This window comes from Lonchura striata, chromosome 2, assembly GCF_050655825.1.
Source record: "Lonchura striata isolate lonStrDom1 chromosome 2, ASM5065582v1, whole genome shotgun sequence".
NCBI lineage: Eukaryota > Metazoa > Chordata > Aves > Passeriformes > Estrildidae > Lonchura > Lonchura striata.
Window position 1 is genome coordinate 91,046,129 of NC_140704.1, and position 23,255 is coordinate 91,069,383.

The 23,255-nt window shown below is 37.0% G+C and overlaps 1 long non-coding RNA gene across 6 annotated transcripts in view; it reads left to right on the top strand.

The window, feature by feature from the left end:
- Positions 1-23,255, top strand: part of LOC110469733 (uncharacterized) — a 96,272-nt gene that overhangs the window by 11,082 nt on the left and 61,935 nt on the right. For 5 of the 6 annotated variants that reach the window (XR_014953381.1, XR_014953382.1, XR_014953383.1 and 2 more), the window contains one exon: positions 9,307-9,433. This is a non-coding gene — a long non-coding RNA (uncharacterized LOC110469733). Of the gene's footprint in view, positions 1-223; positions 6,268-9,306; positions 9,434-23,255 lie in introns of all 6 variants that reach the window. The other variant, XR_014953380.1, reaches the window with a different exon arrangement.

Genomic DNA, 23,255 nt, shown 5'->3' on the forward strand with positions numbered 1-23,255 from the left:
AGTCTCTTTGCTGTCTGCCAGTCCTTAAAAATTTCATTAAAAAATTAAAAATGTATTTTAAAAACCAATTTAAGAAACTGAACATGCAATTCTAACTTTGGAAAATTGCAGTTCTATTTTCTGACAGAATCTTACATTTGTGACTAAGGGAAAACTTGATTATTTCAGTGAATTGCTGGAGAAGTACATGTGAATCTCCTTTTATCCATTCTCACCCTGACAGATTGACATGGAAACCTTCAGTTTCAAATACGGTAAAGGTATCAGATGAGTTCATATGCAACAGATGGGTATTCTGGAAAAAGCCTCAGGTTTGATAAACTCTGAAAAATTTCACATGACTTGCTGGGGAAAAAGTATCTTTGTTGTGAATGCTGGTCCCACCGAAGTTGATGCTACTTTGGGAATTTACTTCAACTGAGATTAAGACTTTGTTTATAGATCTGTGTGAGCATTGAAGATGAAGACACCAATCATTGAAGCTGTGTCAGCATCTCAGCAATGAATTGATGTTCTTTTTGGCTAAAATTCAATATTTGAATGAAAATCCTTGATTTACATTTCTCAGCTATTCATGTGGGGGTATTAAGCTGATGTCTTTATACTGTTTGTGGAGCCACCAAAGAAACAAGCAAAAAAGGAAAAATATGCCATCCAAACAACAACCCCTGGAAAATATTGATTTAATTTTGGTGGCTACTGTTGAAAATGCTTGTCCTTCCCTCATGCAGCCACAGAACATATTGGCATTGCAGGTAGGCTGTCTGACAGCTTCCTTTCAAAGCATTGCCAGGCCTGCTTCGTGGATTAGTCAACAACTGTTTCCTGAATTGTGCTTGCACCTGTTTCCTCTTCTTCTGAAATAAACAGTTTTATCTGAAAAAAGCATTGACAAAGGCCAAAATTGCACCCCCAGCCTGGCCCACTGATGTAAAGTAAATCACATTTTCTTGGTGTTTGTAGAATGAAAGTAGCAGCTGTTACCATGGGAATAGTCAATTTATGAAAGAAGTTTTGAGGAGGCTGAACATTACCACTAATCGAAGTGATTGCAGTCAAGACAAAAGGTTAATGTTCAGGATCTGCTAATTAGGAGAGAGCTACTTTTCTGGTAATGTGAAGATGGATACAAATGAATTCTCTTTGATAAAAATGCTATTGTTCTGGCTAATCCCTTGAATTTATTACTTTGGATACAAGGATTATATTCATCCCTAATATAGTATCCACTGATTTGTTTTCAAGTGTAAACTTAATAGGTATAAACAGATGCTATTTCCAGGAAAGGTTCTTTCAAATACATTCTTAAAATGTATTTTAAGGATTATTACTGCACATTCCCTTTTGGAGACATTTTTCTGTGTTTTGTTTTGTATTTTGCAACTACTGATGTCCTCTCTGTCCTTTTCTCTCTGCTCAACACATTTTCTAGGGTGTAGAAATTACTATGGTTCTTCAGATTTCTCCTTAAATGTGCTAAAAATGTTATCAGCAAATAGAGAAAAGGCTTTTTTATTCTGCTGCACTCCCTCTATTGACTGACTGTGCCAAGGCAAAGTGAATAATATAGTAGTCATCATCTGCAAACAAGAATGTTTGGGCCAGATCATCTCTGCTCATATGAAGTGCCAAATTTTCACTCTCTTCAGGAGAAATTAATCTCTGCAGAAGTTCTAAAAATACAGTTTCTGTTAAATTTCTCTTTAGAACACCCATCTGACATACTTCTAAGCAGCTAATAAGTTAAAAACAATCCTGCAGTTTGCCCTGAATTATTTCACAAAATAATTTGTATTAATTAATAATTTAACAAAACAATTAATGTTAATTATTAATGTTAATAATAATAAATGTTAATTATTATTAACATTATATTTATGTGAGCCCTAGCTGTCCAAATAATCTTGGGCTCTACATTCTTCTATTTATTTTCACTTGCAAGTAGCCTATGTTATCGCAAAAGCCTTTATCTGTGTAATTAGCTTTTACAGGAATTTTGTAATGAAAAGTGTACTTGAAAAATGGAATGGTGTGTTGGATATGTCCCCAAAATAAAACCAGTAACATCAAACCAATGATGGCAAAACTAAAGGGTCCTCTGTGACCAGTGGATGCAATCAGTGGATCCAGGCAGTTGTAGAGTGTGTTACAGCATGTGATACTTCCAGCTATGAATTAACCTCTAACTCCAAGGCTGTAATTTTGCCCCTACTCACCAGTCTGGAAGAGTGTTTGAAAAACTCATATGCTTATAGCCACTTCCATTCTGTACAGTCTAGATGAGCGTGTGGCATGTACAAAAGCATGGCCTTCCAGTGCCATGCTTTTGCTGCTCCTTGAATTAGATAATGCTACTTCTACTGGGAGGTATCTTCCTCAAGGCATTTCTAGACAGCAGTTATATGCTTAGTTAGCTCTCCTCTTGCTGTGCTAAACAGCTCAGCTCTGTTAGTGTCTTTGGATGGGAAATCTCCTTGTCTCCCAGGTTCTACTGGAAATCCCCATTCTCATGTTCTACAGCATCACTTGCCTTTCTCATCATGCTGCCTGTTCTGTCACTCTCTCATTGACAACTGTAGTCCTCATTTGTCATTACTGGGTCATCTCCCTTTCATGTTCTGCCCCAGGCCTTGTTTCCTACCCCCTTTCTCTGGCTCACATCTTCCAGCTGCTCCACTTGTATCGTTTCACTACTCTACTGACATTAGAATGTGCAGGTACTCTTCTACCTTGGTCACAGTGATCAAGAGCTATGGGAGGACAACAGTATCTCCAGAATGGATCTTGAAGATGCACTGCTAATCTTAATTGATTTGATAAATCCCTTCTTAATGGCTCTTACTTGCTATTATTTCTCCTTTAGCTGTTTTTTAACTATGCAAAATGTCTTAGTCCTCAGATTCCTTAGTAGAGTATAACACAATGTCAAATGAATTGCTAAAGTAAAGAAAGATGAGACCTATTACACTTAATTTGTTCACAAAATCTTTTACCTCATCTAAGAAGACTATGTGGATGATTTGTGTGGTCTCCTCTTGCTAAATTGCTGTTGCACTTTTTTTCCATTTTTCATTTACCTCTGTGTCTTTATATATTGTCTCTCTCAAATGTATTTTAAAGCCTTTCATACTAATGAGGTCCAATGAAATAGCCTGTAATTTCCCAACTGCCATCTCCTCTTATTTTTCTTCACAGATTTTTTTGTAAGTTAAGAAACCATATCTACTATTTTTCAGTTTCACTCCCAACTAGATGGTGCTATTAAAAATATTTGTCACTGGGCCAGCATTACATGTGAGAGAAATTTTTAGATGTGCGAGATGGTGATTAATCAGACTTCAATCATTTAACTTTTTGAATTGAGTTTTTTGCTAGCTATGATAATTTCTATTTACATAGCCACATTTTTATTATTCACCCTATCTTTGTCTGTAAATTTAACCTAAAAAATTCTGATTGAAAACTGGGGGAAAATATTTAGTGGACACCTTCCTCATGTTGTCTTTAATCTCTTTTCCATCCTTCCTCCACAGTGGCACAGCATTTTTCCTTGTGGGTATTTTTTTCTATTTATACTACCAAAGAGCCTTTTACTACGTGCTTTAATATTCTTTGCAGGACAGAAGTCAGTTAAGTTCATGGAAGTTCAAACTTTATCTTTGTACTTCCTGACTTCTCAGAAGTTTCTAGCATGTGGACAGTAGTTTTGGCACAGTGTGAACTCTGCTTATTTCAAGTATCTCAATTTTTTTCAGTTTTGGGGATGCAGTTTTCTAAAAGCTACTTGTTCCATTTACTGTCCCTTTTCTGTACTACAGAATAAGCATAACTCGAGAGAGTTTAAATGCCATTTTTATTGTCATTTTACAATGCTTTACTATGTTAGTGCAATTCTTAAGTTCCCATGCCTACCTTTTTTCTCTCTTATATGAATAATCCTACTCAGAATCAAAGCTATGAAGCAATGTGTGAGAGAAAAGGCAGATTAGGGTCTACATTCCTTGAAGTACTTTCACCAGGTACAGCATTTTTTCACAGTGGTAGCTTTTTTAGCTGTGCTGTAAAAGCTGTTTAAGAGACACACACACAGTATCAAAAGGAATGCAAAATGTTTTGGAAGATGAAACTTCTTGGAAACTGAAGAATGCAAGGATTTGTTCAGGTGCCCAGTATTTCTCTAATAGCCTTTTTGTCAATTGACTCATGTTTTATTTCTGTCTTTTAAGTATTATTAGATATTCTTCTGGCACGCTGGTGATTTGCAAATGTACAAGTACTGTTCTGAGTGCTTGGGAAAATGGTCTTTCACAGAACTAAATTATTGCATGGAAAAAATCTTCAGTAACTACTTATTGCTTGGATTTTTGTTACGTCTCAAGATGTGTCATGGCTGTGCAGCACTAACAGCAGAAAAGCATATTTAGCAGCTGACTGTGCTCCAGAGAGCTTGAAACTGAAATATGTGAAATATATTCAGTGCCAAAGGAAGCAAACATCATTTTCGTGGTTACTACGAAAGGTGGGAAAGAAGCCAGTGTCACTAATCTGGGGCACAACCAGTAGCTGCACCCAGTCCCCTTGATTTCTCAATCTCTCAATTGCAGGAATGTTTTTTCCTATTTTCATCCACTACAGTTGTTAGGAGTAGTAGGAAATTTCAGTAGGATACTGGGAATGAAAGGAGACAGAATTTCATTTATCTTCCTGTTGTTTCACTTTAAAAAATTGTCACCATACACAAAGCAATTGGTAAAAGTAGAAAGTGGGGTATTTTCTCTACTGCAGCCTTTGCATTTTATAACCAATCCAGCGGGATTATGCATTAGTCATTAATCTGTTACAGAGAGGAAGCAGTGGATGGGCCAAAACCCAATTTGTTTGTTAATTTGCAAATATTGAGCAAAAGAGATGAACAAACTGAACAAAGACGTAGTTGACAAAGCAGATTTTTTTTTTTTTTTGTATTTCAAAAGCTTTCTTTTGGATTGAGTCTATTCATAAATTATATGACACACAGTTGTGAGAAGATATCAGAAAGTCTCAGTAGATTTAGATTTTCAGATTAGCTGGTGAGCTGCACAAATGTGACCTGAATTATGACTGTCCTGTGGTTTCTACTTATAAATCCTTTTTCCACTACAAACAAATTATGAAATATATTTAAAATAATGAGTTAATGAAAAAAAGAGAGTTTTTTTAAATGGACACAACTACTTTGAGTAGTGTAACTTTTTGCTGTGAGAACAAAAAAAAAAGCCCTCTTCAAATCTCTTTCATATGTAAATACATCCATTTACTTCAGCAGCATCAATGAATCTAGATTTGACCGATAAAAGTCAGCTGGAATGTCACTTCTGTGATTGTGTGTCAGAAAGATGCAGGAGAGGTTAGTGGGGAATCTGTATGTGTTTAGGTTCTTACCTGATATGTCATCTTCACATCAAAGCAGGACCCTGGGTCATAGAAAAAAAAATGGAAGCAGAATTTTGTTTTGAAGTGTGTCATTTCACGTATGTACAGAGCTATTACTTCCATCTCAGGCAATGAAACTATGTACTCTATTTAGAAAGAAATATTTTTTTGTAGAACTGTAATTATGAAGAAATTCCTTACTGTCAGGGTGGTGAGACACTGGAATAGGTTGTCCAGGGAGGTACAAACATGGCAGTGTTCAAGGCCTTCAGCAGCCTTGTCTAGTGAGATGTGTCCTGTCCAGGGCAAGGGGGGGTTGGGACTAGATGGTCTTTGAGATCCCTTCCAACACAAACCATTCTACGATTCATTCTATGATCCTATGATTTACAAAAAGAAGAAAAACAAATCTCATACAAGTGCTTGCATAATGTTATATTAAGGAATTTCAAGGAAAATCTGATCAAGATGGTACTCGAACTGTGAATAGAATTTCAGGTGCCACCACAGTGTTGCAAAGAGTCCTACAAGAAGGTCTCCCCTGTCACCAGTGTTGCAGTTACTCACTCAACAAATCTTGTGTTCAGTAATTCATTTCAACAGCAACAAAAAATACAAATAATTTTATCACCGATAATTTTTTTTCCTCAGTTTCTTTTCTAAAGCAATCAACACAAATCTTTGTTCTCCTATTCTTAGTGTTTTGAGGTTTGTTTTTGGGGTGTGTTTTTTTGGAGTTTTTTTGGGTTTTTTTGTTGTTTTTTTTTTTCAGGGAAGAAGGGGATATTCAAACAATTGGAAACTTTTCAGTCAAGAATGTGGAGATAATATGTTAAATACAGCTGATAATTCATGGTAAGGGAAATTTGCTCCTTCCCATATATGTGCTTGTTTTCTGAGCAAGATTTTCAGAAAACAGGATCTTAGCCTTAGGAGTTTGTCCTGCATGAACTTTTCAGGAAAGCAATTCTGCTACATCAGGGATTTAATCCATTTATTAATAGGCTGTAAAATGATGGGTGTTGATTTAAAATCCAGAGACACTAAATAACTGGTTTAATTTTTGTATGTGTAAAATATACAGATCGCTAGTTGAAAAAAAACCCCATACTATTGCTTTCAATGTTTGTCTATTAAAAAGAAAGCATATTTTTCACTCAGCTTATATGCCTATGTTGATTTTTCCGAGCTCTGGAGCATGAGCTGCAATACAAATAGAATGGCATAGCTATTTACCCAGCAGTTGTCCAGACAAACTGACCTGATTAAAGTGAAAATTTTTCATTGAAGCAGTTTTCTATGGGTGTGCTGGGATATTTTTAGTGAAAGGGCATGGTTTTTTTTGCAAGTTTATTTTAGTACCACCCCCCCCCACCCCGCCCAGACACCAAACATTCAACTTAAAAATTTATACATATTTTATAAGTCTCCATAATGCCTTCTGAGTATGACAGTTTAGATGCTTATTGCTCCTGTTCTACTTAGGGGCCTGTTTTCCTGTTTGGACTTAGTGCTCCATGACATGCCACTATCTCTGCATTATGGCTGTAGACATAGCCTATTCTGTGATGAATTGAGGGAAATACAGTCTAGTAATGTAGCTACACAAAAGAATGAGAATATGAGTCACTCAAACTTTAATATCTGTGAGTGCCAAAGCTTGTATTTAAAGCTCCCCTGGAAAATTTAATTATTTTCGGCAAGAAGAAAAAACCTGAAAATATTTTTAATTACCTCTAGACAGCTAGTTTTTATTTACTGTTGAATACATATGGTGACTTCAGTAAAATTATTCCAGAGGATATAAGTTTCGAATTTTAGCTCTGCAGAAACCTAATACTGAGTGAAAGGCTCAATCTGAATTTTTGTACAAATGATTTCATCTGACAGAGAAGGGTGATTTTGAGTCAGGAGCATGTTGGGCTATTGGCATTCTTCAGCCATACTCTATTTGTGCAGAGAACTTTTTTGTTGATGTCTCTATTAATCCTTTCTCTCAGTTCGTAGCATTTGAGACAGAAAGCATTTTTTCACCCAAGTGTTGTGCATGTGGATTGCCCACACAACTGAAATTCATCTGTGAACTACAGTGTCAGCTTGACATCAATTACTGTCTGTGGCTCCAGGATAGGTATCTTTAAGCATCAAGCAACAAGCAGAAGTTGTATTTTAAAGCCTTGAAACCTTGTCTGAAGCTGCTGGTCTGAAAGCTCTCATGCAATTTGGATGGTATTTTCTTAGCTTGGATTGCTTAATCAATGCTCTGTTTTCACTTCATTGGCAAAAAATAATACAAAAAGAAAGCTTCTCTATTAACAAACCATTTGTCATTTCCAAGCTGGCAGCAGAGGTCTGTGCAGTCATGTCTAATGAGTTGCTAAATCTTTATGCCTTCTCCTCTTTGGAGAATCATTAAGTTTAGAAGCACTCGCCTCTACAGGGCTGATCAGGATGGCTTGTTTTAAAACATGTCAAAAATGTTGGGCAGCAGCTTGTTAAAAACATCCACATTATGGATCATTCTGATTGACTGGGCATAATTTAATGCCAGTTTTGTTATTATTTTTCACACAGGTTGCAAAGATGCTTACAAATCCTGAGACTTTAGTCTGGACTTGGCACAGAGATGTAGTGCATCTAAGCTCTTCCAATTTTTCTTCATATTAATCCAAAATATTTTTATTTTCTTTTAATTTGAAATCTGAGTAACTGTTGCTCAGTGCTATTACAAGACCTTGCCCAGAGAAGTTTTGAATGCCCCATTCCTGGAAAAGTTCAAAGCCAGGTTACATGAGAGTTTAGAGAAACCTGATCTACTGGAAGATGTCTCTGCTCATGTCAGAGGGATTGAAACGCTATGATTTTTAAGGTCCCTTCCAACCCAAAGCATTGTATGGTTCTATGACTCTGTGACTGTTGAGAAACTGATTTTCAGAAAGGCTTCATTGTCTTCATGTCAAGTCAAGTGTCACTTCTTCTAAACATCAGAGCTACACAGTCAGCCTAAATCTCTGCAAGAGACTGTGAACTGCAGCCCAGCCCTCAGCCCATCACATCAGACCAAACCTAGTTGCCAAGGGTTTGTGTCCAAACAGAGAACAAGTGATGTGCATGCATATTCCTGTGCCTCTGACTTCCATTAGGTAACCTTCAGCACATCATAATTGTATCCTGGTGTCTCGTCTGCTTTAAGACAGTGAGTGACCTTGACTTGGAGCAGGTGCAGAGCAGGCACACGTTTCAGCTGACACAGCCTCTGGCAAAGGGGCAGGTAGGGAAGCCTCTGTGCCAGAATTCATTTGAACTTATTCCTTTCATGACTGCAGGGTGGACGGGAGATGGAGGAGAGGGGAGCAACCCTCCTCCTTTTACTCCCTTGTTTCAGGGGAGTTAGTCCCTATCAGGGAGAAAGAAAGGCAGTCCCTGTCCCCAGGAAGAGTTTTTTGTTTCTCTCCTTTGTATGTACTACATGAGGGTGTGAACTATGACTTTTCTCTCATCCCCTCCACCATACCATGAAGACAAACTCTCCTCTGCTCCTATAACTAGGTTTTCAGAGCTCAGCAGCAAAAAGGCAGACCTTGTTCTTCCAGAAAATGACATGACATTTTGTTAGTGCCAGAGAGAATTTGACTCTAGTATCCAAAGACTGAATTTAAGTCTTCTATTGAGCACTTCATTTCAAGTTAAATAATTTTGTTTTCTTACCAATTCATAGTGAAGAACATCTATGTTTCCTGTCTTGTATGTATAAATGTAATTTGATTGGATTATATGTATTGTATGTTTCCAGGAAAATAAAGGAAGTAAAATTAGGAGGAAAATCATGACACAAATGACTTTGGTCTAATTTGTGATTTTCAGATTTTGAATATTTCTTATTTTGATTTGTAGGTGATGATCTGCTGACAGAATAAATAAATCATAGAAAGTGCCGACACTGCACAGGCATTTGCTGTGGTATCACTCCCACATGAGGAACCTTCATCACAGTCTTTCTTCAAGTATGTTCTCTCCTGTGGTAAGTTTTTCAGTCATACCGTCTTCTCCTGTATCAAGAGTTTTCAGCAGAGGAAGTGAGATGAATTCTGAAAAGTCCAGCCCTGGTCCTAGACTTTGTTAGCAGAACTGGAATCTATAGACAGTAAACCTGGCTGTACTCATGTTAAACACATGCAAGGCCACGGAGTGTAGTAAATATAAGAGAACTAAATTACAGGTGTCACTGACTTTAGTTTGTGTTTCCTTTGTGCCCATGAAGTGGTCCACATTTGCACAGTGTGTAAATTTTTTTTACTTGTCTGTTTACATGAAATTAATTTTTTTAATACTGGCACCTGTATTTTAATTTAAGACTTTCCGAGTTATGTCAGTTCCTCTAAATAACTAAGAAAGATCCTCATGTCCAATATTGAAAACAAATAAACAAAAATCCATTAATAATTTTGACAACTAACCTTTGAAATCAAGACCTAATTAGTTCCTATTGAGCTTGGTCCAAAGATCATTGAAGCAATTTGGAGTCTTACCATTAAAGTTAATTGACTTTAGAGCAAAATTGTCAGACACACTGGTATAGCAACATATACCAACACCCATCAGCAGCATCACCTCCAGACAGACAGGCTGTGTTAGCTTCTCTATTTGACATTGTTTCTGGTAAGGATGTTGCTTAAGCTGATTATGTCCCTGTGGGCAAATAGAGGACCTAGCAAAAACTTTGTGCCCTGGGTACCTGTTTATGTGGCAGTCACCAAAGCCTGCAGGTTTCACACATTCCAGTGTCAATGTGGAGGTTTCATCAGAAGTGTCAACATTAACAAGATTTTAAACTGCAGGCGAATATAGAGGATCATTTGATCCTGGCAAGGAACTGTTTGCCTCAGCACTTGTGAGATAATGTAGAGTAAGCAGCAAATCATTGATGAATCTGTAATGCAACACCAGTCCCAGGAGTACTCAGGCAAAATTGCTGCCAAGAAGAAGGAAAGGCAACAAAAGTGATTAAATGTAGTGAAAGATTCAGACATTGGGAGACCTTTAGGGAGAAACTTCTTATTTTAAGCATAAAGGAAAAAAATGCTACAGAATTATGTGCATAAAGCTTTCATTCTGGCTTAATAAAAACCATAAGGAACCCACAGATGCTGAATGTTTACTGAACCTTAATTAGCCTAGAATCATTCTTGCATTACTCTAGTTTTATGCTTGTGGTAATGTTGACTTCTGGCCATTAGCCACGAGTTTCTAGGGAACCTTTCACACATTCTACCAAGCCATTAATTCTCATCATTGTTACATGCTTTTGCTGTCGATAGACATAATTAATAAACATAGGTAAAAATTTGCACTGATAGAGCAAGGTGCGTGATCATTCCTTGAACATTTAAAACGTGGAAAATTCACTAACAGTATCCAACAATACTTAAATGGGGATTAGAGGACCTCAGTGTAGTTGCATTGTCAAAATGGTGGATTGCATCTGTCAACACAGAGAGGTGGTCCTTAGCCTTGCATTTCAGTGGATGCCTCCCCCATCTCTGTTTTGTCTTGTTTCTGGATGCCATATTTCTAATAGGTCCAGTGGGATCCATGCAGGTTCTTCCATAGTAATGGCTGGGACTTGTAATAAAGACCTTGGCAAGAGGGAGATCACTGCTTATTTTCCATCTCTGTGGTGTATTTGCTTTGGGAACACAATTCAGTCACTTGGGCTGGTTTTAATAGGGTTGATAGAACTACTTTCTTTGAGTAATCTGCTTCATGGCACAGCTTTGTTTCCAACTATATTGCTGTGCCTGGAAGAAGGGTTCAAATTCTATTTGGTTGCCCAGGTTACTTAATGTAACAAATTTGGCTTAATCAGTTTCAAATCGAGATTAAAAAAGCCCCCTCCCTATCACATTGATTATCCTCAAAGTAATCCACTCCCTTTGCAAATTTATTTTGGAAACTAAGCAAGGTTATACAGCATTAAATACAGCAAGGTTATACTGTATTAAATACAGTAATCTATTTAGATGAATGCAGTTGCAAAGCTCTGGCTAATATTCTTATGACATTTAAATTAAAATATGCATCCCACCTACTGATACCAAAAATAATGAGTTAATGTACCAAAAATAAACATTCATTTAAAGAAAACAGAGACTTTTAAGTGATCATTCTGAAAATTTCAATGCCATCTTGCAATAATTTGTGATGCCATCTTGCATGATTCATGCTTGAAATATTGTTTTGTAATTTCTCTTCAATATGCTTCTCTATTATTGGACACCTTTTACTTTGCACCAGCTGATTTTGGAGGTAGATGAAGATGGTTGTTAATCTTTCATCAGCTGCAGCAGGGAGGATATTCTTTAGACTATACTGGGAAAAAATTATGTAAGGATCTCTAGCTTCATGTTTATATCCAGGTCAGCAGACATCCAAAGAAATTTGTCTCCTAGGTACCATCAGAAAAGGGGCACGCAAGATAGATGGGCTTGGCAATGAGGCCCTGCCTGTACCATGACAAAAGGGACCCACAAGGCCTTTCAAGTCTGCAGTAAAGCACGTGCTCAAGGGATTAGGCAGGAGGGAAGAAGAGAATCAACTCTTCTTTTTATCTGAATTCACACACACACACCAAAAAAAAAAAAAAAAAAATTTCTTTCAGGCATAACCAAGGTGGAAAGACAATGTCTTACTGATGGAGAAACACGTACTTAGTGCCATGATTTATTGAGAGTGTTTGTGCTTGTTTCCTGAGAAATACATGGAGCCTTTTGATAACACTAGATGAGAGCAATCTGCTGTGTGGGCAGATGTGCACATAATAGATGGTGCCTGAGGCATATTTGCCCACATTTGGTGAAATCACTTCTTTATCTTACTACATGATTTAGTTTTATTGTATTGACTGCTGAGAACAGTATCTTCTTCATGTTGGAAATCGCTACCTTACTTACAAGTATGCAGATTTTAATAATGCAGTAATAGTAATGATTTTTTTTTTAAGTGTATGGTAAAACTAGTGTCACTCTTTTCCTGTGGTTGAAGACGCTTTAAAATTGGTGGACTGGTCATACTGATTTTGAAATAATCTATTTTTGCTGTTGTTCCAGATGATGTAAATTAATGGAAAATGGTCTCAGAATCTGGCTAGACAATGCTTTTGCTTTTTTGAGAGTCTATGCACTATGTTTAAGAGTTTTGCCTTATGCTCTCAGCTGGGAATTAGATGGGATCATTTCCTTTGAAGTTTTGTTGTTAAGGTTCCAGATCAATACAGGATTTATGTTCACATGTTTTCAAGTACACAAGTAGTCCTTCTGAAATCAGTGAAAAAGTTCTGACTTAATTGATGTCAGTGCCAGAACTCCCACTCACTTCAGAAAGGCCATACCTAATCACATTTTTCAATCGAGTTGTTTTGGGGCAAGAAAAGGGAGGATTGTTCTGTTTATTACCAGTGAATGAAGGGTAGTAATATGTTAAGATTTTATAGCAGATACTGTGGAGATATCCATGGAGAACTGTCAGAAATAATTATTTCAGTACCATAAAAATCTTCAGGTTTAGTAATTCCAGTTCTTTATTTTGTCCTTCTACATTATGTATTAATGGTAACCATGTTACTGTGATGATGTCAAATGTAATCCAAATGGTTTAGACAGCATTTAGATACAATTGATGCAAAGCCTTTTACTGTATCAAACTAAAACCATTAGTCATGTCAAAATAAATTATTTTGTCATTGCCAAAATGCTTTTGTTTTAGATTCCTGAATCTCTTTTCTTTAAGCCATTTGTTTCATTGGAAATTCTGAAGTAGTGACATTCTTTCTGATTTAGAGCAACATCAAATTTTGAAGGAGCAGAATTTCCTGCAGAACAGAAATTCCAATTTTGACCATCTCTCAGTGCAGTGAGTACTTCATTCACTGTGACTGCCAACTCAGTGAAAAGCTGGGTACTAAAGTGCTATTCAAATCTGGAGCTTAGCTGGCTAATATTATTGCTGATCAAAAGAACATGAACATATGGTTATATTGTTGGACAAATATATTGTCTGTGATGCCTTGGCTTTTCAGAAGATAATGAGACTTGTTACAATTGCTCTTCCTCAGATAATCCATTTCTGATTGACAAAATTTTTAAATAGAACCCAAGCTTTTGTAGAACATAGAATGCTTCTTCTACCTTCCTTCTGCTCTCAGAAAACATCTTCACAACCTACATAATAAGTGATAGTCACAAATAAGTCATAGTTTTACTATTAAAAGCTTTTGCAATAGATTGGTGTGCAATATAGCCACTTTTATTGAGCCTTTTATTAAGTTCTACTTGTTTCTTAATTTCTTGTTTGTCATAATTTCTTGGCAGAGGAATATATATTAACAAAAATTCTTTTTCCTCTTACCTGGTAACTTTATCTACAGAACCACATGTTGTTTTTCTTTTACTGTAATTATGATGGGCTGGGATTGAGGCTGTCTTAACACTATTTTATACAAATATAGTGTCCTCAGTTTCAGTAGAATGCATGCCATTCTATACATATGGTTGCAAAAAAAGTTCTTTTGGATATTTCATCACATATTGAAAGTGCTGAACTCTTGGATAATACAAGTGCCTGCCTGGTGGTAATATCCTCAAAATTTTTCTGCTTGTTTCCTAAAATGTCTGCATTGTCAGAAATTTTGTTCACACAGAGTCATGGAGTGTTTTGTTCAAACAGTGCTGACGACTATGGTGTAATAAATGTCCCCAGCTGTTTTATGGGAACCTTTAACATACAGGCTGAGTGAAAAGTAGTCACATAAACTTTCTTCCACTGTTGTAATGGACTTTGAAAATCTGCTAAGCCCTGGAGGACTAGGGAAGTCAAGGAAAGTCAGGATATAAAAAATAATATTAACACATCGTTAGTGTAAGCAAACATAATGAGATTTTGCATTTAAATGAAATTTTATATACTCACAGGAAGCATCATCTAGTGGTTAAGGTATAGAATTGGGAACTGAATGATGCTGCTTCTATTCTTGGTCATGAGGCTGTAGGTTTTGTTCCAAATACAGAAGAACAGAGGTCAAAAATATACCTGAAGAAAAGAGCTTTCTGTTTTTAATAATGGCATGAGATAAGGCCATATCCCAAAGCCTTACATAGAAACAGAACTTTGATTTCAGATAAGATTTCTATGAAAACCAACTCAGAATTTCATAAAAGGGACAGATCAGAGTTAAATGAAAATGGGTATGAGAGGAAAATTGTACTCAGTCTTAAGTCATGTGAAGAGAGGTATGTAAGTTTAGTCTAAGGTCAGCAAATGCAGAAAGCACCAAGGGTAGTAATGGCACAATAATTAGTTAAAGGGTCATGAAATGTGTCCGTCTCATACACCCATGAAATTTCAGTAGCTGTCTGGCAAAGGATATTAAAACCCTGCTTTTGTATGAATGTAAGATTACTTACATAGAGAAATCTGTGCGAAGTCCAGAGTGTAATTCATGGTCTTCACAGGTTTTGTGCTTGCAGTTTCAATGGGAATGGATTCAAATGAAGTCAGGAGACTGTCTTATTCAAATGAGACTGCTTGGAAAGTTTGACCCCAAGTATGTAGAGCTTTGTCTGCATTTTCTTGGTCCTAGCTCACCTTAATGCCATCATCAGGTTTCTCTTTCTACAGTGTCCAAGCTCTTATTGAGCAGGTCAGCTATTAATTAAAAAAGCTGGAATTATTGTACCATAGATATCTCCTCTGTTCATAGGCTACTGCTCTGTGTTCTAGATTTGGAAGGTGGTGGTGCTTGGGCATTCCTGAAGTGTGAAGGTATTTAGTCCCAAGATTAGAAAATATAGAGGCCTTGGAATCACATATGGGCAGAATCACTTGTCTCTGGATATCAGGTATAGTCTAAAACATCTAATGTTAAGATGTTCCGGATGTGTCTTATATCCTGCTCCTCAACATGCCCAGTGTGTCTCCAACCTGGAGACTGCTGAGCACTTCAGCATGTCTTGTACCTCAGACCTGTAAGGATTTCAAACTTAGAAATGCATGCAAGACTCAATGTTATGATGTTGGCACACTCTGTCCTGGCCTAGAGGCATTCATCCAGCAGTTGGGAGGTCCCACTTCTTCCCACTTCAAGTCCCACCTCTGCCTAAGTAAATATGAATTTGCATTTTCTGCCTCTCTGGGGAAGCACCTTAAACAACAAGCTCAGAGTGAGTTTTGAGAAAGGGTGATGGGACAGGGAGTCAAGATTGTCCTTCCCTTGTTTCAAGCTGTTCCAATTTCAATGAGTTCATTGGACTGGAGGGTGGCAGGAGGAGAATGAATGAACTGTACCAAGAGATAGAGGAGAAGGGGCTAAACATTTTCAGGTATTAAAAGTGCTTGAAACTGGAACTTGATATTCCAAGTGAGAGCTCCATGATGTTTGGAGAGGATGTTGTCTATGTTTTGTGAGTAAAGGATAGGTCAAGCATCAGTTTTCAGGAGACAGTACATAATGGTGAGTTGTGCAAGTCCCAGCTCAGGATAGCACTGTGGTGGGGAGGGTGGGGGGGAAAGAAGGGCACCTCCATCTCCAGCAGCATCACTCAACCAGCTTCATCAGATCAGCCTTCCAGATGTTCCGTGCTGAGGCACCTGGCTGTCCCCATCTAATGGCACATCAGTGCCCAAGTCGGGATAGGGAGTGTCAAAGCACCAAGGATGTCTCTGAGGATGTAGTCAACACTGTACTTCATGCATCAAGAATCCCAGAGATACCTGTAAACCTCTTTGTAAAGCTCTTTAAAATCTCTAATGAAAAATGAAATAGCGCTATTTTTTTCTAATAAGGATTGATCAAAAATCTAAGAGAGGCAAGGTTTTAGAGGAGATACTACCTTTTATTAGATCAACTGTTATGCTTGAAAGAAGCAGGCCAACTTTCAGGCACAAATCTCTTCTTTGTAATCTTGATCGCTGCTCATTACCACAAGGTGTTGCAAAGTCAAACTCCCAGTTTGTCTCTATCTTTGAATGCCTTTCTCATTTTATTGCAGGAAGTTATATTTTCTTTTATATTGCTGATTTTGTGATTATTACTATTAGTCATCTTGCCTGAAGTGTAGTTTACAGAAGCTGGACTGAATTACCTTTTACAGCTCCAGAGACTTCTTTGCAGCACCAGAATACCCATCTGCCATGTTCTGTTTGCTTTCCACTTCTGGCTCTAACACCTGAATGTAGATAGCTAAAAAACTGGGTCCAGCATTTTGCATTTTAGCAGGCACACATTCAGGAAGTAAATTTATTGATGAAATATTTAATAGTAAATTAACCAATTTTTACAACTGTAATTCTAAAATAAATAACTGTTGCACAGTTTATTGAAGTTAAGTTACCCTAATGCACTTGGGTTCATGGTTAAAAAAAATTAATTCCTTGAGGAACAAAAAGAAGAAAGAAGCTGGGGGTAGAGAGGAAAAATAATTACTTTTTTTTCTGAATTTCCAAAACCACTGTCAGCTTTCTGTGGAAAGTCAGTCTTTGTGTCCATTCCCCTGGTCTTCTCTAACTGAAAAGTATCTAGTCTGATATCTTTCTGCAAATGCTCTGCAGAGGGAATTGAACCAGTTTGTTTAGTTTTGTTTTCTCTTTGATTTTCTCTTTTAAATCTTTGTTAGGTGGATGTGTATTAACAAGAAAGCAGAAGCTGGACAAAAAAAAAATGAAGGACATTTTCAATGAAATTTGTCTGTAAAATTTGCCCCCAGTAAACTGAACATTCTGTTATGCTCTATTTAAAGATGTCTCCATGAACCTGTTAAGTTTTGCATCTGTTCAAATTCAAGGCATTCTGAGATGAGATTTTGTCTCAAGCTGAGTCCTGAGGCTGGAGTTCAGCTACTGAAGCACTAATGTTACTGTGTATTTTTTCACTGTAAACAGTTTTCATAAAATTTTGGTTGACTTTTGTTATTTTCAACTTCAAATGAAAAGCAAGTCTTCTCCCAGTCCCCAAATATTCATGAATATATTATGAATATATTATAATATATTAAGAACTAACACCTGTACCATATGTTGTGAGTTCAATGCATTATTTATGGAGCAAAGCATTATTCATAGGTATCAATCAGGGTAGTGACACCCTGGCCTTTTGTTTCCTCCTTTCTTCTTGGTCCTTCTAATAAACCTTTAAAATATAAGGACTTCAGGACCCTTTACAGAAGGAGTCAAAGTTAAGAATTGTGATGGAAAACCTGGTAACTGTAAGCATAACAGGACATGAAAAGTCAATTACTTGCAAGGTGTTGAGAGCTTGGCAAGAAAGTAATCAAAGCAATATCGTATCATGTCTTCATTATAAGACTATAGATGCTGTGCAGAGCAACATTAATGATCTCCTCTAAAACTTTGGGGAAGTTAAACCAGTCTAAACTCACTTGCTGCTTTGGTCTAATTTTGGCATACATTAATGTCTCTACAGTTTGATGCTGAAGAGTAGATGGAAACCTGCTACAATCCACTAAATATGCTGATGTATTCAGTTAACAGAACCATCAGAATTCATAAAACAATAAATATATCCCAAAATTGGTTAAAATTGCAAAATAAATTAGAATAGAGTAAATCAAAATAAGAACAAATTCAAATAAGGAAATAATAAAGTAAAATCTTACATTTAAGTGTAAAAGATACTGATACATTAACATTGGTTTGCATTTTAGAAATTACTAAAATGGTGTTATAGAATAGAATGCAAAATTTATTGGCCAAGAATTGTTCCTGGAGCAAGGCAGCATTATTTGCTCTAATATTGGTGAATTCATTACAAAGAAGCATGAGTGTAAAAATTTCCCTCTCCACCCATTCTTCCATCTCTGCTCCTTTCAGAGTATACTTCTTCATGTCACCAGGACACATTGAAATATAGCACATATCTTGAAAGCTGTTCAGTTCCTTCTCCTTTGTGCAGGGGCATGAAAAATTCTTTTGTTGGCTCAGGCATTGATAAAGTAATAGCAATTTATGCAAGCATAACTATTCAATTTCATTATTTCTTTGGAGAAATTCCATGGAATGGAGCAGGAGGAGTGAAATTGAGGGGATTTATTGCAATTTAAAGTAAAAAAAAATATTGTTAGTTACTACTAATTAAGAAAAGAAAACAAAACTTTCCTGTATTTAGTTGCTGGTGAGATTTGGGATTTTTTACATGAATGTCATTTGCTTCCCCTTAGCAGATATTTCCAATGCATGACCCATACCTATCTGAGAGTGTGAAAACCACTCTTAGGGTGTCTATAGAACTTTGCTAAGAAAATCAAGCCTATTGGGTAAATTTTAAGGAGCTGCAAGCAAAACAAAGTTGAAAACTAATGCTATATGATAGTACCAGTACAGAACGAGATAATTTTTTTTCCCAGTATTATAATTAGGCTCTGAAGGCCTTATCCTAAAAGACTTGGAGTCAATAAGAATACCATTACTGACTTTGAGGGATTTAGAGTGTCAGTTTATTGGAGTTTTGTTTGTCTTTAGTGTCTTTAATGCACACAAGAAGATGCTTGAATAACTGGAATTTCCTAGCTTGGTCATTTGGCAAGGCTAGAGATTGATACTGCTGGGTGTTGTATTGATGCTTTTCCACTGATTGGCTGGATGACCTTTGAACACTGACTTGCCCATTCAGCCCACAGTTAATTTATTGTGAAGAGACAGAAAATAAGAAGAACCTATTTTTTTTCCTTTCAGAATCCAGCAGCTGTGAAATTTAAAATAAAGCATCTTCAGCAATTCTTGGACAGTGAAAGAGGCAAAGTGCTTGAAGGCTGCAAAGCAGAGGTTTCTGTGCCTGCAGACAGATACGCAGTGGCTGATAGCCAAAAAGATTTTTCCTCATAATAATAGTTTATTATTCTGAGTACAATGGAATATAGAATAATTCCAGAAAAATGATATTACTGCAAGAACAGAGCTGAGTTTGGCCCATGAGGAGCAGAACTCTTTTGCCTTTTCCCTTGTGGCAACTGGAAGAAAAAAGTACAATGTTAAGGAAAAAAAATATAACAGTGGGAGGCTGCTGTGGTGATGACCAATATTCCACTGCTTTAAGTCCCTATGCTTATTATATATTTTGTGTTCTGGATTTAATTACAGATCTGGAGTGTAGTGCTAATAAGGCTGCACAGTTTTGTCTTCTTCCTCTCTCTGAGGCAGAGCTAATTAAAAAAGGCATTAATTAATACGTGCTTTGAGGTCCCGGAACTTTAGGTGATTAAAATATTCTGAGTAATATATTATAACTTATAGCACATGGATCACTATGAAATGGTTTCATGTCACTGACTGTAAAATGTGACCTATCTCAAATGCCACACCTGCTAGGGAACAGAGCAGTTGGAATTGACCAGCTCTGTGTCCCTGGAAGAGATCTGGTCAGCTGTCAGTCCTGGACTCCTTCAGCCAGCCAGCCATCGGGGGACATTAATGGCAAAACTTTTACATCTTTGATTTTAGTACCCATTTCTGATGCAAAGACTTTACCTTTTAGTCAGGTGCTTACAGCCTATTTTTGGGTTTACATCTGGTCTAGAAAAATTGCAGGTTTGAGTAAAGCTTTTTTTTATTTCCTTGTGCTCTTGTTTCTAATTAACCCAGAACACCTTTGTCCTCTTCTTGTGGGTAATGCATAGGAGATAATTACTTAAATATTGAAAACAAATTTACTAGCTTTACAATTTCTCTTTGCATCCATTACTAACATTTTGCGATGGTTACAATCAAAGCATACGCACTGTCAGCAAAGGAGACAAGTAGACCTTTTGGTCTAGAATGTATATTTAGAGTTTTAATTCAGTAAGCAGTAAATGTGGCAGTGAATGTTAATAAATGTTAAAGACTAACCCTAGTGCTAAATAGGGCAGTTCCTGATCAAACAGGACAGCTTTTAAGTGATCAGCACAGTGGTGCCACCCTTACAGCCACCTCAGGGGTGATGATGCCTTCTTGAGCTTCACACTCCTAAGGAGAGGAGTATGTTCATTTCCCTGCTACGTACAGTATCCTTCAGATCTCCTTCAGACATATCATTAAGTTAGACAGTCCTCTGCTTTCAGAAAAATGGTTAAATATCTGCATTTCAAAATGATCCCCATCCCCCTCATACACACAGCAAAATCTTCCTGTTAGAAAAGACTAAACTAAACTGCTTCTGAGAATTTTAAATTTGTATCTAGATTTCTATGCTACTTTTTGGTGCTGATTTCTTCTTACAATCACCATGGCAGCAATACTTAATTCATTTTGTTAAAAAAAGAAGCTTTTTCTACACTTCGTCTATGAAGAACTATGTCAAAAAAAAAAGAGGATAATTTTTGTAATTTATTACATGACAACACAAAATTGGAAGCCTGCAATCAGTGGGAAGTAAAAGCTTTCAAAAATAAAGCTACAAGGTGATAAATTAAAATTGCTGGTTGTCACATCCATCCTACTGCTTTTATCCATAACTGCTCTGTTCCTTTTATAAAAGCCTGGATTTATTAGCAACCACTGGAAGCCTTCAGACACCACCAGGCCTGCAGCTCCCAGGTTAATGATTGGTATTAATTACTACCAATGTACAAATTCCTAAGGCCCTGTACCAGTTGCTATGCTTTTGTCTCAGATGCATCTAAAATTCAGTCTTTAGCATGATTTAATTGTCACTGTCTTCAGCACTGAGTGTTACTCTAAGCTGAAGCTATTTACAGGTCTCGTGAAGAGTTATATTTGTATTTGACTGAAAAAAGGGTCAGTGATTACAGCAAAATGGGCCTTCACACAGGTTCCAAGGGGAAGAGGGGAGCTGGTGCTTTAGTCTAACCTCCTCTCTGAATACAGTCATTCTACATGAAGAATGAAGGAACTGTCTGATTGATCATTTATATAAAGGTTAAGGAACAAAGATACAACTTTCTAGATTTCTTCCTGGCCTCGTGGTATCTGTTTTGTCTTGTATTTTAAAGAGAGTGTGACTCTGTATTGCCCTTCTGAGCTCTTCTTCAGTACTATATTCACAGAACCCCCATTCTGGCAAAGTCTGAGGCTGCCATGAGTACCATCTCCCTCCAGGAATCCCATTAGGTTGGTCCTTCCTACATGCCAATGCCACCTAAGCAGCTTCTTTCATGCTTTCTCCTCTCATGTCTCTCATGCTGAGGAACTCCCCTTTGTGCATATCCATCAACATCTACATCATCATCACTCTTCAGAACTATTTTGCTCCGTAGATCCATTGTGAGTCCCCATCAGAGTAGATGACAACACTGACAGCCAGTGGGCTGACATTTCCCACAGGCTGGGGCTGTCTCATTCCCTTCTGCCCATGACAGGTGGATCACTTGTGAAAGTCCTCACCAAAGGACATGGTAGATTCTAAAAATTTACAAGGGATGACTGAAGCTCATGAAAATAAATCCACTGAGCATTGCAAAATACCTGAAGCCCACATTCAGAGAAATAAGGTCCTGAGCTAAAATCATAAAGGCAGAGAGATTGTTAGCAAGTTTTAACATATGGTTGTCCTGTTCTTATGATTCCATTACCATCCACTTATGGCCATATTCTGTGGGGTTTTTTTTAATTGAAACACCAGAACAAGAGATTGTTAACAGTCCCAGGAGCAAAAACCGTGCTCAGACACCTCTTAATGTCAATTCTGTAAAAACAGGATACTCTGCTGGAGTGGACAGACCTTTGGTCTATCCCCTTGTAGTCTTTCTTAGGTTTTGCTTTTATATATCTAAAATGGGAATCAAAATCAGAGTATTTCACGCTTTGTTACTATTGTTTTTCCAGCAGCACAACTGAATTAATTACACACACACACACACACACACAGAGACAATATTAGAACAGTACCTAAGGCAAAACCCCCCAAAATCTTAAGCTTTACCCCCACATCAATATAGATACTCTGATAAGATGCCCACTGGAGGATGTCAGTGATGTCTCGAGCCACAATACTCTCTTGGAGAGCTGTTGTTTCAATCTGAAGCAGGTAAAGCAGGTCCTACTGCATCTTTTATAAAGGATTTTGATGGTTTCCCTATGATTTATCCAGTGGCACAGTGTGAGAGGCTAAAACCCACCATGGGTTTTAGATATTTTGTTAGTGCATTTTCTACCAGTAGAAATGTAATAGAATCATTTTCTGCCTTTGAAATACCAGATGCCATATTGATCTTTCTCTTATAAATGCTGTTACTATGGATTTTGATGCCTCCTTTCCTATAACAAGACACAGGAATTTGTTGTAGAGCATGTTCTCTGTATATGTTTTGTAAATGAGCATAATTTGGAGTGATAGAGATTGCTTTTCTTTTTTTTTTAACCTAGAGTTGAGGTACAAAAACAGTGTTTACCAGAGGAAAAATTTTTGAACATTTGAATGATGGAGAAGGTTTTTATTCAATAGTTAATTTTTCCTTTACCTGCATTCTTTTATGCAGGACTACAAAGTTAATCTGTCTGTCTGAATACTAAAACATCATCAGGGGATAATTCTACCTGTCTGTGTCCTCTTAAGGAGAAATAAACTTCTTAAGAATCTCAGAAAATTAATTTGGTGAATACTAATAATCCTTTTTGTTTTTCTTTTATATATAAATATATTCTTTTACAAACTTCCCAGACCTCCACCTTCTCCCACCTTTGTTAATCAACATTTCCAAAGCTGAAGATGAAGAATGCTCTGGGTGGATTGACAGATGACAGCAATAATACCACTTGATACACAAATCCTCACAGATAATTTAAGCACATATTCTTTTGCTGAAGCTGGCAGGACACTGGTGCTCAGTGGATTTTAGCAC